We start from the raw sequence: 16,398 nt of genomic DNA, 5'->3' as shown, positions 1-16,398 counted from the left end.
GATCGTTAAAAGTGAATAAGTAAAAAAATACTTATCTCGGAATTCGGATAATAATCTGATTACCTCAGAAAAAAGTATAATGTTTTTTCCATAAATGTTTTGAATGTGTGATGAAATAAAAAGTATATTTTTGCAAAATCAGAAGAGCTTTCAAAGTATGTCTTGTTTAAAGCACAATATAGTGTAAATACTGGTGCTAGCAAGACAATTAGGACATCAATAACTTTTAAAGTAAATTCACATTATAAATTCACTATTGCTGCATATTGCATAAATCTTTGCATACCAATGTACACACTCTCCATACTCTTCCTCCTGACATCAAACACAGCCGTTCTCCTCCATCACCTTTCTGTAACATGAAGCAGGGGAATTTAAACCAACTCTAAGAGTAGCACTAATTGATGCAGAGGCCAGTTGTCTTCCACCTGACCAGGAAACCAGGAACTAGCTCAATTCTGCCGGCTAATTAATGCCTGCTGAGGACTCTCCCTCTCTTTGAAATAAGCCCACGCTCTTCTGGTCCAGCACAGTGCCTAATCAACCACTAATAGGCCTCTGTAGATATTTGTAATGATCCTACAGAGTGCAACATAAACCCTGAGGAAAGCTCATCCAATAATTACAGACTGAACTATAGAAAGTACAGAAAGGAGGTTGGAAAGAGAAGACTTGGCCTGGAGGTAATTCAATCTGCTCATGCAGTACAGTTGGGTCTGTGCGTGTGTTTACATGTATGTGCGGTGTGTTGCTCAGGATGTGTATGAAGACGCTGGGGAAATTAGACGGTGTTTGTTTTAAAGGATGAATGAAAAACAAGGAAGTTTTACCTGCTTTTCTAAACAAGGAAGTTTAATATCTTTTGTGGTTCTGGAGGAGATTTGTCAAGTCTGAGAAAATAATCACCAGGGTTATCTCGCCTTGGGCTTGGAGAGACATTAACCAGGCATGGAGGGTCTAACAAAGAGACACTATCAAGTTGCATTTAGGGATGTCTGGGCTCCAGGGCTTTTGGAGTTTGACCCATTCTGAGGACTAAAAGTTGGGCTTGTTGGTCTGTATTTTATCTTGGCCTGTGTTGACCTTTTTTTTCTTGACTCTTGCAAGTTACTCCAACTAATGGGAGGAAAATTGCTCAAATAGCCCTTTGACTTGGCTGTGTTTGGATGGGTTCAAATTTTTTGATGACATCCAGCTCTTGTTTCTTTTGAGTTTGGGTGCACTTTTTAGACATCCCTTTGGACAAAAGCTTCTGCCAAATAAATGTTATGCAATGTAATGAGATGGGAACCAAGAGGCTTGATTAAGGCAAGGTTTTAACCAAAAATATAAATATCACCATTAATCATTAACTGTTAAATGATACGTTTTATCAGGGAACAAACTGGAGAAATCTAAGGAAGACCAACAAGGATCCAAGTAGGATCCCTGTTTTCAGGCTGAATAGACACGCAATAGCTTTTGTTTGTAGAGAGTAAAATATAACAGCAGTAGTAGAATTTTCAGGAGAAAAAGAATGACAGGTCAATAAAAAATAACATACAGTATAAAATAGACAGTGTTGGGAGGGTTACTTTTAATGTGTATTCCACTACAGATACGTAAATACATGTTCTAAAATGTGCTTTGAAATGTATTTCCATTAGGTTACTCAAACCTAGTGACATATTCTAAATACTTATTGTCCTGTGGCAAGTGCACTGCACACACCCTCTGTTTCTGGGAAATGCGTGCCTTGAATAAATTTTACACTGTGTCCCAACAGCAAGCCAGCATCACTCTCTGTCTACATTGACTCTATGAAATATGCACTTCTGTATTTTATGTTAACAAACCATGAAGCTATACCTATTAGCTCTGCGGTCAACTGGAGACGTACCCACTTAAAAGATGGGCGAGTACTTTCTATCTCCTGTACTTTTCAAACAGAAAACACACATTACTGGAAATGACAATAAAGCCAATAGCAAGTAGGTTGTTATTAGTGATGGTCATTTTCCAGAAACTTTCAGCTCCTCTGTGATCTCCCTCCAGCCTGCTGCCACCTTATTTAGGTTTTTGCTGTTAAATGAGAAGGTATCATACAGATAATTTCTCATTTTAGCTCCATGAATCTGCTGTCCTTCGTCCATTGCAATGCTTTCAAACTGAGCAGGTATAAAGAGAAAAAAAAGTTTAGCTGAAAATGGCAGTGCTTTGTCACTAGCGGCCAGGTAAGACATTCAAACAGAAAACAATTCAATTGAACTGATGCTCGCTTGCATCAGGCTCAGCAAGGACACTGTGTTAGAGCAAATAAAACAAAACAAAAAATGCAGTAATCCCTTCAAGTAATCTATTGTTAAAGACAGTTATTATATTAAAAAATATACCACCGATTATAACTGTAACTGTTAGAGAACACAGTTATTCCTATTCTGTTACCTCCCAACCCTGAAAGCAGATGCATATGAGAGAGAGCAAACGAGACAGAAAGGAAAGCAGAGAGAGAATAAAGAATTTTGACGTCAGTATCTTTGCTTCAGGCCGGGTTGATTCTAAATAAATTGGAGCTTGGTCTGGCTTAGACCACAATTTCAGGCCTGTGCATTACTCTAACTCAGACACACAAAGAGACACTGCAGAGAGCTGGATGGCTGTGGCTCTGTGCTCAGAGGGACAGCTAGACAGCCAGCCAGGCCTTTAAATGAGGTCAACTAGCAGAGTTAGCCGGAGCAGAGCTGCCCGGACAGCGGGACCTCGCTTTGGGTGAAGTCCAAAGACTAAAGCCTAAACACCAGTAAGATAAACACTCTGGCCTAGAGGGAGCTTAACACCGCCATCAGGCTGGGACTAGTAAACACACAACAGACACCACTGGGATATTGCTGTCATAATCACATTCACAGCTTATGTAAGTGTCACAGTGAACCAGGCAGGCACATATTCATTCCACGTTCACACAGTAAAATGCACAGTAATGTTGACTGTTGCAACTTGTAACGGACAGTCCTGCAAATAGACATGTACACACACTCGTGCACATGAGCACAGAAAACAAGAACAGTGAGTACTGAGGGATCAGGCGCGCACAACGTTTTCTGACATCCTCAAAGCAGCCTCCAGGGATGACAGGCACAAATAGTGTCATGGGTGATGAGGAACAGGGAAGTCGGAAGCTATCGTCCACTCACCCAACACTTAATCTCCCCTCATATACAGTAACTGCAACAGTAGCAAGTCTCCTTTATGTGAAATCCCTGTCATCCTAATGTGTAGCTTGACAGGGATTCAAGGAAGCCTAATTTTTTAAGTTTTAAGTAACCACAATTTAAAAATCATACTACAGAATATGAATATACAGGCGACCCTCCGGTTCCCAGCCCAAGTCCCTATGGACTGAGCTACTGCCGCCCACAGTAGACTAACATTGTCAAAGAGACTCCTGTAAATCAATGGACACATTTTTTTGAGAATCAGCACCCACAAATTGACTCGTTTCACCATCGGGATTTGATTAATTCAGTTTGATAACAATTCTATATTATAAATGAGCCGCACTCTTAGTGAAGAGCTAAACTGGAAGTAGCAAACTCGGCCAGCAGAAGACTCTTGTCTGCTTGCTCAAAGGGCCCAATAATGTTGAAGATCTGGGTCTTTTTACACAGGGGAAGTCAAACTTTTTTGGCTTTAAGTACCACTAATCAAAAGTCAAAGAAAGAAATGGGCCCAACCCCAAGCGCTGTATCCAGTTCTCTTTATACATCCATGGGTAGGGTACTTGCTCTTAGCCTTGGTAAGGTCATAAATATTAACTTCTGCAATGCAAAATGGTTGTGCATAACAGATAATAATAACGACAACCCATTTGTGATTTAGCACTACAGATGAAAAAAACCCAGACACAGAAACAGTTTGCTGACCTTGTAAAATGCAACTGCTTGTGTCCCTATATTATATAGCTTACATTAGCAAGTTACTAGCGAGCCAGTAGCTTGTGTTCATGAGATCTGGGTAGCGATTGAAACTAATTCACTTCAATTACAAGCAGTCGAAAAAGAGCTTGCTTTGGTGTCTGGAATTACCATTTAGGCACACAGTGAGCAGCTTCGATATCAGCAAGAAGCTCGGACTAAAACCCCTGCTCTTTCATGTTGAAAGGAACCAGCTGAGACATCTTGGGCATCCGATCCTCCTTGATGCCTCCCTGTGGAGGTATTCCTCCGCAGGTCCAATTGGGAGGAGACCGTGTGGCAGACCCAGAACACAATGGAGGAATTATATATCCCTACTGGTATAGGAATGGATGTAGGATGTAGCAGTGGAGAAGGAGGTCTGGGTTCTATTGCTCAGCCTTGCGTGGACCCACATAAGTGATGGACAGATGGTCCAAAACTTCATGTGGAATATATGTTTGATTTGTTGGATTTTATATCTGTGTATATCTGAGTCACCTTTTTGTGGCAACACTAAGGCTCACTGCAGGGTTTGGGTTATGTAAACATCTTAATCAAACCTTAACCCAAGTGTAGTCATCATTTGGGTTACTTCTGTATATGTAAATCAAGGTACTGTCAATCTTTTTGTCTGTATCCCTTATTCTTTCTCAGTCTATTTCTATCCTCTGTGAGCATATGGCTGTACTCATTTCACATCCAATCTCATGGGTCCCTAGACAAATGTTACCTCTACATTCCACTCTTTTCCAATCCCCCCTGGACGGAGTGTTTGCTTTCTGCCTTGGTTTACGGTGTGCTGCTGAGGCTGGGCACAACGAATGTAAGACTGCGCCCGGGGGCGACTGTACTCAAGTCTTCAAAGTGTTTCCATGTAAATTCAGAGTTCCAGCATTATCCGCAGAGCCAATTAGAGGGACAGTGGTTCAGGAAGGGCTGTACTGCTGAGGGCCGGGGGCCAGAGTTTTAAAACCAGAAGTGTCCTGTGATCTCTCGTCCCACTACGTTATAGCCAACGGCCCTCAACCTTGATGTTTTCATCTCTAATACCCCTCAGGAGATAGGACCGCTTTACACAGAGCATTTTTCTTTCAATGTAAAGGCTGTGTATCAGTGGTTTCATTTATTAGTTACACAAAAATGTCCTTAGATGACAAGATAGAGCAATTACAAACTGAATCCTCTAAACTTTTATGGATACTGAATGATGAAACGTAGGCAATGTTACAAAAATTTTCAAAGTATACTCAAGTTGTCTGACCCAGACTGTGTTGGCAGGACATGCCATTGGATGTTTCATTTTTTTGCAGCTATAAAAACATTTTGAAAAAAGGTTTCTTTTCTTTCTCCAGCACTGAAAACTTTTAAAAAACATTTCCAAGATGTAACACTCCATCCATCTGCCAAGTTGTGGATCTATCTCCATCCTTAAACTTCTTAAAGTGCTTGCTACAGTGGAAGGAAACTAACATTCACTGCCTTTTTTCTTTTCTGGTCTTGAGTACAACTTAATGTCTTGGTCTCCCTACTTTAATACAATGCGGCATAATTCACCCAGCACAAAAGGATTTGCTCAAATTGAAGGGTGGATTTATATCTGCTGGCACGCAGCAGTATTCTATTTCCTTCCTGTCAAGCCCCCTTATCAACTCTGAAGCATAATCACAGCTTTGGTGAGATCACTGTAGATAATTAGCAATTACCCTATTTATAGACTCCTGAACATACTCTAATAGGCAACATACCAAGGAATGTAGTTAATTAGGATGCTTCGTGTCCTTTTTCTCCACCCAAATTGCTGAAACGAGATCAGCAGGTTGAAAGGGCTGTGGCCTGATGTGAAACTACCCTTGATACAGGTCCCCTGAGGGAATCCCTGCCCCACTACGATCCCGTGTCTCTCATAGCAGGGAGATTCCCAAGTTGCTAAAAGGCTGTTTTTATCTTACGATACGCGGCTGGGTCTGCAGATGAAGGGGTAAGCGTTTTTGTTCAATGAGTGTAGAGGGAATACTTGGACGGGGAAGCTGTCAGAGAAACAAGCAGATACTGCGACTCACCTAATGTGCATCACATTTACAAAGGGGTTTGGGGAATTTACAGGATGTCAAATGAACACTCGACTACCAGAAGAATGAGATATACGCAACATAAAACTATGTGCTACCTTATGACTTTGTCTATGACTTCAAGAAAACATGACCAAACCATGACCATTTAAAATTTGTGCTTTAAAAACAATAAATTCCTGGTTTTCATCATTATTAACCAGGAATGAAAGTTTGCATTTTTGTAAGCAAAAATACCATACTGATATAGACATCATAACAATTGTCAAGCCAGAAATCATCGTATCATAGAAAGTTTGTAATTTTTATGAAACAGTAGAAAAGTTCTATTACACACACACACACACAAAAGGACATTTAAAATAGATTTTATATCGTGCTCTGAGCTAGGTTGGGAAGTAACGGAATTTGAGAAATGGCTTTACGTATTCAAAATACAAAATATGAGTAACTGTATTCTGTTGAGTTAAGGTGTGGTATTATGAACACAGTTAGTGTCTTTAAAAGAGGATTACTTAAATAGATTGCTATATCTGTTTTTGTTTAATTTAAACCTTTTGCGTGTCTTAACTGAATGGGACACAAGCGAGCATCAGTTTGATTGAATTGTTTTCCACTGGAATGTTCCAACTGGTCACAAGCAACGCAGCGCTGCAGTTTTAAGCTTGACTTTGGTGGGATGCCCTGTTTCTCTTTATTCATGTTGCCCGCTATGATAGTGCCACCATAGACAAGGGGAGGCAGATTCATGAAGTTGAAATGAGGAATTATCTCTGCTGCATCTTCTCATTTAAGTACAAAAACCTAAATTAGGTTTCAGCTGGCTGGAGGGAGATCACCGGGGAGCTGAAAGTTTCTGGTAAACAACCATCGCTTAAAACAACCTACTTCCTCTTGGCTGTATTGTATGTTATTTCCAGTAAATATTCCACTATAAATAAAAATGTTTTCAGAGAGAGCACTACTCGCTTGTCGTTACCACATGGTGTAAAGTTCATATGAGGCATGCATTTCCCATAAAGAGATTTTTTTAAAGTGTGTGCAGTGCACCTGCTGTACGACACTGGCAGCTGAGATGCACAGCCAGGATGCTCTGTCATGTGTTTTTGGCATGGAAATAAAAGACCCAGGCAGATGAGCTCAGCGAGACGATTTTGAAGTATTCCAAAAATAATCCAAAGTATTTAGAATATTTCACTTAATTTAAGTGATTAAATAGAAAATTAGAAATAGAAAAATGCATTAAATTACATTTTAGGGCATGTGTTTGGTAACCTGGAGTGGAATTCTCAAAAGTAACACTGTCTCAGAGATACATTACTAGCTTTAAATGGGATTATAGAAATAAAATTCATATAAAACAACAATTTAATTGTATATGTCATTGGTTTTGTTTTTTATGTTGCACACAGCTTTCATTTTAGCAATGAAATACTTACTAAGCCTGACAGTTTCATTTACAGTACAGCTGCCATTTGGATTTTCTTGAAGAAAATGATTGCTGACACAAAAGAAAAGTCATTATGGGACTGAATGAGGCCTAAAACCTTTGCATGCAAATGAAGCAACAATTCTGATAGCCAAATCAATCTTTTTCACTGACACACACTGATTAATGAATTTCAGTTGGCAATCAGTTTTCAAAGTGTTTTCAAATGAATCCCATCAATTCAACCTGCCACATGTCCTTCTCAGGCTGAGAGAGTAAACCAACTGAAACAAAAAAAAGGCTCTTGTGCACTTAAGTAATTCATTCATAATTCATTTGTGTACATGACACTCTTGTGCCAGGATCCTGGGAAATGTTTGTTCTTCTGTAGCTGTTGCCATCCTTTGCTGATAAAGGCCTTGTTATAATAGCTGCCAGTAAAATACATGGCCTTTACAGCTGTAAGTAAAGATTGCAGCACAAAAGACAATGGGATGTAAATCACAGGAACAATGTGTAACATGAATGGCTGGGCACCACTGGGGTTAATGCCATTTATTTTTAATCCAACTATCACAACTCAACTACTGTTTTATTTCAACAAGGTTTAAATCGCTCTTAGGATAGGATAAGTGTTTATTTAGGATTGGTGATACAGTGGTTGTGTTTGGGACAAAGGTAAGCCATCAGAGAATGAATGTAAGTCAAAATAATGTCCTTACAAGTGAGGACAACAAGTGTGTGTTGTGTGCACTTTTCTGTTTGCAAAAATAAGACAGAGAGACAGAAGGTGAGAGCAGACAGAGCAGGAGGGTAGCAGCAGTTGTTTAACACTGATGGCGTTATTAATTCAGCAGCACAAGGTACACAGCGGAGAAATCAGCGTGTGATTGAGATGATAGCCGGCTGGGCCAGGACAACCTTGTGAACCAAGGTCAAGATGTAGCAGTGATTCAACAGACGGAGCTGGAATATCCACTTTGGCTTTTCAACAACAGAAAGAGCACCAAGGCAAGGCCAAAATAAACCACACATGCTGTTGAGTGTATAAAACACAAGGACCATCACATGTCCCCTGCCACGTGGCTCCTGTTGTGGGTGTGTTTGGGGAAGGATGTGTATGTGAATAGTGTGTGACAGTCAGTCATTTACAGCAATATGGGTTATTAGTTTTAGTGCAGGAATGAGTGAAATTTTATGCAAGTGAATTTGTACTTTAATGTCACATCCAACTGGTGGGAATACGTTGACTGGAAAAAGAAGAAACCAAAGACAAAAATGACAAAGGGGACTAAAAGTTACTGTTAGGTTTCTGAAAGTACAGTCACAACATGAACATGGTTCCAGCTCATCTAAAATGGCTAGAAACATGGTTAACTCACAAACAAGAGTTGACTATCATGCTAGTAGCTCTGTGTTGTTAAATTAGGCTAAATTCTAATGCTAACATACTGAAACGGACATGTAAGGCCCCGATCAGACAGAGTTTTAGCAACCTTGGGCAGCTTTTTGTTGTTGTTTTCAATGAGAGTTAAGCGTTTGGCTCTTTGCTTTTGTGCTGCTGAGAGCCTCACATTTTTCTGCTCTATATGCCTTGCATTTTTGGAGTAGGGCCCCGAACACCTTAAGTTGAAAAAATTTAAAGTTAAAGCAAAAAGACACCCATTGTCATTGGCATTTTTCCCATTTTCCAGTCAAATGAATAGAGAGGCAGGCCTTCTGTGGTGGCGATGACAACAAGTGGTAGCGACATGGTTTGTGTTAAGCTAAAGTTTGTTCACTTTCAACGTTGTCCAGGACAAGCTGCCAGACATATCTTAAAGAACTGCACCCCTTTAACTACTTTGACCAACCACAAATCGGCTCTACAACTGACAGCAGATTGTCAAGCTTTCCCCATCTCTTCCTTAAATAACCCTTGAACCGCCCATCATCCAAGCAAAGCTTGTGGACCAGCTGGTGGTACTCCCTGTGATTTCACCTCTCTCTAAGGGTCTCATGTACCCACACAGATCTCTGTCTCAGTTTCCCTGTGTCCAACGTACTATTTGGAAACATCTTCTCACCCTCAGAGCCAGGGAAAGTGCAGCCTCTCAATTTTTAAAGCAGATTTTAAGGTTCAGATCTGTGAGTTTACTTCGAAGCAAAATAGTGGTTAGGCTAAGCAGAATTGATTTGGTGGTTGCCTCGCAACAACAACAAAAAAAAAGACGCAGGCTGCAAAATGCGCTATGTCTGATAAGGCCCTTAACATGCAGATGCTTGTCAGGTGTGTATTATGTTCACCCTCACCGTGAACAATGCTAACATTTGCTTAATAGCACAAACAGTACAGCTGAGACTGAAGGGAATGTCATCAGCATAAGTAGGACTGGACCATCATATATTTTATAAACTGATGTCTCTAGGTAGAAGTCAGATAATCACCAAAGTATTCTAATTAAACTTAGAGGGTTAATGAATGCGTGTGCCAAATATTCAGTGCAAAGTGCAAGTGTCAACCTAATGGTGGTGCCAAAGGAAAAGTCAAGGTTCCATGGCTGAAAACAGGTACAAGCCAGATGATGCAATGCTGTCACTGATTTTAAACAAAATCTATGCACTACATTTTTAGATTTAAAACCCAAAAGGTATTATGACACTACACAACACTTTCACCTCTGCAAACAATCAAGATAAGAATAAAAAGCACTCTTTCCTGTATGTCTGATCAAAGTCTGATGCTTTCATCTCATTCTCAATTTATAAATGTTCATTTCTAACCAGTGGCCCTCACTCCTCTCACTCAGCAGCCCTCAACAGGAAACAGCGCAGAGTCAGGAGTCCTTGTCGTGCCGGCTGGAGTAATCATTCAGGTTATGTGTCACTGCCTTTCACAGCCTACAGTCCCCCAGGGCCCCACCACTTGTTCTGAGCAATAAGCTAATTGATTGAAACATTCATCATCATCCACAGCCGCGTTCTCGTATGAAAGGTGCCCCCAGGGCGGCAAAGTCCTAGACTTTTGAAGAACAGTGAAACACACTAATGGAAGTGCCATTAGTGAGAGATGAGAGGTAGGAAGAAAGACAGGAAAACGTCAGCCTCAAACAGCATGTATACACCTTTTCAACAGGAAATTAAGTCGAAATTGTAGTTGATAATCTTTGGGCACCATGCTTGGTTATGTAATGATTCATCTAGCTTCACCATGATTGGCATAAATCAGAGCTGTACTGTGTAGTTAATCAAAGAAAATACAATGTTTGCTCTTGGCTTAATACATGCAGCGACTGGTCTGCAGTCAGAGTTTACAATAAAATTGATTGCTGTGTATTATATTGTCCTTGACAGCAGCGTTGGCGTATTCTGGCTGATTTTCTCTGTTGCAAGTTCTCGTAATATGATGGTGATATATGTAGTGCCTGTTTGCAAAAGCTTGCAAAGCTTATCTACAACAACATGGGAATTGTGTACTGTTTTTTCCTCCTATTAAGTTAAGTCAGCAACGGCACACGGCAGCTTTTTATCAAGTCATATTTATACATGATTAAAGCTGCAGTAGATAACCATTTTTAGCAAATATGACAAAAGTTATTTTCTATATTCTTACAATACTACATGTGGCAGATATTCTGTGAAAAAAATCATGCTTCTCTGTTTCTTTATAGTGCTCCTAGAGGCATTTGCAAGAATCTCAAATATAACCAAAAACAGGGTCCATAAAGACATTATTAAATGAATTTAAGGACTTTCAAGTAATTTTTCAAGCATTATTTTTTTCATTTTCAAGGATTTCACTCAAAGCAACTATTTTTTTAATATAGTTTTTGTTTATTAAACTTAAATAGTGTCATCAATGTCTCTCATTTCAGTAAAGGGTTACCTATCACACTCTTTTCAACAATCATACATACTTAAAAGGCTTCTTTTTGAGAAATTCATTGTTAAATAAACTAAAAAAGAGAAAATCCTATAAACAATATTCACAAGAAACAAGCTGCTCAAAATTCATAATAATAGGTAATTTTACACAAACTTCCTGCAGTTATTGTGTTCACTGTGTGTTAATTATGCGGTTTATTAGGTATTCTATAATGTTATTGTTATGCATTAAATATAACATGTAATATGTCACTTAGTCACGGGTCATCAATCTACTCAGTCATAGAAAAAACGTCCCTTAAGTCCCTTAAGGAAAAGATCGGGAGCCTGGAAACAGAGCCAAGCAGTCCAGTTTCTCTCAGATCATTTGAATTACAATATGCTCAAATGATATTATGGGATTTTTGCCCAGTGATGCCAAAATTAAACTGCCTGCCCCAGCTTTCAGCCCGAAAACTTCTTTTTCTTAAAAAGGCAGGTCACTTTTATTTATACAGCACCAAATCATAGCAATAGTTCTCTCTGGACACTAGCATAATCTTTTGATGTATGGTCTAATGTAACATATATGTTACATTAGACCATACATCAAAAGATTATGCTCATCATATATATATGATTTAAAACAAGAGTTTGGGTGGGCTATTTCTATAGCAAAGCTCAACTGCAGCTCCACTGAGAAAAAGAAAGGGTTTTGTGAAAATGACCAGTGAGGAAAGACTCGAGGAGAACTGTTAACAATTGTTGGATTTTAAAATAGCACGCCCATCAAATAACCATAGGTTTCTGACACTGTTGGGTTGTTGTATTTTTCTTGTCAACAGTCCGAGCCTCACTTTGTTTTGCCTTCCTCTGCTTGCCTGCTGAATCAGTCATCCATAGCATCTGCCTCCATCTGAGTTTGGGCTGCCTGCATGCTTGGCTGGGCAAACAGCAGCTTGAGAGGCAGGATGTGAGGGGAGGCCAGGGAGCCGGCTGGCTGGCTGGAACGACTGCATTTTGTCAAATTCAATCGCTGGAATGGTGGCACTTAAAATGCTGCTAAGAAGCAGTAGAACAACAGTGGATGTGTGATGAAAGGAATTCATAGACGTGCATGCAAAACAGAATGTGTAAGTGTGTAAGTGCAGTGTTGCTTCAAATGCTGTTATAAAGAGCATCTGAGGGTGGAATGGAAATGTGACTATGTCAATGAAACACTTTAGTAAATAAACGGCGCCAACGCCAACTGAATCGACGGCTTTGTCTCCAATAAAACAAAGAAAATAGTCCTAACGTGGATCTGTAGCAGCCCGAAGTGATTGTCTTTTTTATTCAAATGGCCCCAAAGAAACCCATTAAATAACAAATCACTGTACGTGTGGAGGGAATACCTGCATGAAAAAAAAAATACAGCAATAACACAAAATGAATCCCTGTTTGCAAATACGGGGCATCCCTCCCAAAGCTGTTTTTATCACATTACCACACACACACACACACACACACACACACACACACACACACAGCCCAACAAGACTTGATTACACTCCAGTCGAGCTTTCTATTCATAGCTGGAGAGACATCAGCCTCCCACGTCACCTCCGATTTACATGGTCGTGCACTTTAAGACCGGGATGGTAGGTAGTTAGCTGTAATGGATGCGGAGATGGCTTGCTGCAATTCCTACAAGACTGCTAGTGTGTGAAGGGAGATCTTGCTTAATTTATGAATTACGATACAAACTCTGCAAAACACATTCACAAGATATAGTGAGGTGGTAAAATCATTGTTGTTCTTGTGAAATTTACCTTGGGAATGTTGCAAGAACTTATACTTCGGGACCAAGTCGATGCCAAAATTCTGAAAACATGATGGTACTCGTTCTTTCTACTACTGTAGGCACCTTGGATGCAATTCTTCTAGACTTGACAGGGCAGTAAATATGCCTACACGAGTGCTAATCTGCTGTTAAATGCCAAAGAAAGAAGAAGAATGCCCACCAGCATGGAAGAAGGACAACAACCCGTGGAATATGGCAAAAAGCTGCAGCGGCAGCTAGGGCTACAGCAACAGCTGACCTTGACTCGTTTGAAAGAGCAATTTTCCGAAGGCCAGCGTATTTTGATAATTCTTTGTAATGGGAGCAGCAACGGCAGCAGTGTGACAAAGTGCTTTTTCTTGTCGCTGAGAGTTTCGGTAAAACACCGTGCTCATCACTGTCACTCTTTATCCAGTTGTCAATCACATTAATGGGGGGGACCAACTGTCACATCTTACTGTACAAGTGCTGAACAACAACAACACTGCAACAGTGAAGGAGGAAAATATTAATTTACTGTAGGCTATATGTTAATATATGTTCCCTCGCTCACAAAATTTCAGGAACCCACACAGACAAGTATTTGCATTTAAGCCGAATCGAATTTATATAATTTAATACAATACGTTTAAGTATATGGTATTCATTGTTTTGTTTTTTTTACCATGGTTTTGAAGTGGGCGTCAAGAAATTTGCAATTTCACTGATATTGGTATTGAACACTAAACTTCTGGTACTGTGACATTTTTCTACAGGATTTACCTCCATGTGTATGTATTCCTAGCACCTCTATACCTGTCCGTATCTATGTTGGTAATCGAGCTGATATGCAGATAATGAGCATTCTTGTATGATTAAGATGATAAAAGTCACACCCTGCAACATGCCATGAACACAGCAGCTTTCATCATTCAGCTGTAAGCAAGAAAACTAACACACTCCTGCACTGTAAGCACACAGAGATCATTATTTTGCAAACCCAGCTAAAATCTATACCAGTAACAATGTACTTCTCTCCTTGTAGCCTCCCTACACACACACACACACACACACACACACACACACACACACACACGCACGTAAGCACACACACTATGTCAAATGTCTCTGGCATTGACTGTCCACGGAAAGGTGGAAGTACTCAGACAAAGAGAGTGATTAATTATTCAAAGAGGCTCACTGCAATCCATTACATCACATGCATTATGAAGCAGTCTGACTCTGATCTACAGCACCTCTTCAAAATCTATCGCTCTTAATGATGAGACTGAAAAGACAGGTAAGAAGCATCGACTGGAAGACTAGCTGCTAGCTAGCCAGCAGTAATCTCTTGTATGCACTGATTACAGTGAATACATTGGTGTAAAAACAGCTATAATCAATAGTTTTATATTACCAGTGGAACTCCAACTCTGCAGGTTCCATTGGTGCCATGCCATTGTTCTGACGGTCCAAAATTCTGAAGCCCCATGAGTCCGAAAAATCTCCCATTGGACCGAAAGCCCATTTCTGTGACAGCCAATTATCTCAAAAACAAATGCCCATTGCTCCTAAGTCCCGTTTCTCTGAAGATACACACTCCTTGCAGTTAATTTCAGTTTCCCAGCACATTTGAGTCTTTAAACCGACCCTCTGTGGCGTTTCCATGCGGCATTTGAGCAACCAAACCCAGGTCTTTTTCACCAACCCATCCCTGCTTTTTCAGTGACTTTTGTGCCACCAAATAGGTTTTTTTTTTAAAGCCAAAACACAGTCTTTCCCTAACCATAACCAAGTGGTTTTTGAGTCTAAACCTAACCACACGTTCACCCCAGTGTTACTGACGAATGTAGCTTTTCTGTGGCCTGCAGAAACATATGATGCGAACATTTTTATTTGTGAATGGGTTGTCTAACTACAGACAAAGTGTATTTTTTGGAAAGATGGGACTTCTGAGCTATGAGTGTTGGTTTTTGGGATAATGGGCTGTCGGAGAAATGGGCTTTTGGTACAATGCAACATTTTTCTGGTAAAAGTGGCCAAAGAATTTTGGGCCATTGGAAAAAAGGGCAGTCCCAGTTCCCTCAGCTTCAAAGCATTTAGCATCTATCAAGCTAACTTTGTGGTTTTACAGTCATACAGTCATTTAAAACTTTCATTGTGTCATTTCCAGCTATATGCAACTAAAAAGCACCACCCACTGTACACCACACCTGCCCAACATCAAACAGCAATTAAACTAAGTGAGCAAATAGCTGGTGAACATAGCAGAGCATTCAGCAGCTAAAGAGCCAGATATTTCTCTCAGGGGTTGGTGGAGACCAAAAACAGAACTACAAGAGAGAGAATATTGGACTTACAATCATCAAACAGGCACAAACACAACTCCCAATGAACAATAGTGTTGCTCTGGAACAGCTGGATGTGTAACTGAGCGACTGTTTGCTATTAAGTATGACATATTAACTTAAAAGGTGATGACATGTTTCAGCTGCCTCCAAGATGCCAAACAATTAGATACTGTGCAGGTTTAAGTCATACAGCTACATAAAAGCAGAAATATTTTGACTTGCAAGTTGTGTACATTGCTAATTGGTTGCTATCTATTTTAGCTAGAAAAATACAAATGAACAACAGCTCTTCTATTCAAAATGGAGGAAGTGGATTTTGACATCCTCTTAAAAATAGCAGAGAGCTGTGAGTTTTATTATCTTGTCCAAGAGCTCTGCCCACATGTTCCAAGGCCTTGAGACAGGCTATTTTTCATCAGTATTAAAATGGCCAGGGCTAGTTTCTTCTCTGCTGAGGCTGAGCACGTCTCCTTCTCTATCATCACTTAAATTTTAATTTAAATATATTTATTGACCATGTAAAACGACCCTTATGATTTGGAGACATACTGTTTCACTGTTAGTTGTCTAAAACAAATATTGGTCATCTGGATGAGAGGTAAAACTACAAATGAAGTATTGGGCCCATCCGCCAACATAGTTTCATGCAAAGCTGTGCATTCAGTTTCAACACACAGACACATCATACTTCACACTACACAACCTTGATATGGGAAGGGGTGTTAAGCAAAGCTTCAGGTGTGACCAAAACACATTTTCTCACTGCAACCTTGACACATCAAGGGATACATTTATAAAAATAAATGTTGTGTGATTCGTTGCACAGTAACAGCTGTAACTATTGTACAGTGCACTTAATATATGTTTGATGGAAACACAAAAAGCAAGCAAGAGATTTTACTGCTACTGTCACATTTTGCAGAACACTGATCTGCTTTGGAGACAAGTCAAACTAATCCCCTTATACACA

General features: G+C 39.9%; 1 protein-coding gene across 2 annotated transcripts in view; it reads right to left on the bottom strand.

Moving 5' to 3' along the window:
- gpr158a (G protein-coupled receptor 158a) overlaps positions 1–16,398 on the bottom strand; it is a 100,344-nt gene that overhangs the window by 61,701 nt on the left and 22,245 nt on the right. The gene's annotated exons all lie outside the window — the stretch shown is intronic.

The sequence above is a fragment of the Epinephelus moara genome, chromosome 11 (genome assembly GCF_006386435.1).
Source record: "Epinephelus moara isolate mb chromosome 11, YSFRI_EMoa_1.0, whole genome shotgun sequence".
In the NCBI taxonomy this organism is placed as follows: Eukaryota; Metazoa; Chordata; class Actinopteri; order Perciformes; family Serranidae; genus Epinephelus; species Epinephelus moara.
This window is presented reverse-complemented; position numbering and strand designations above follow the sequence as displayed.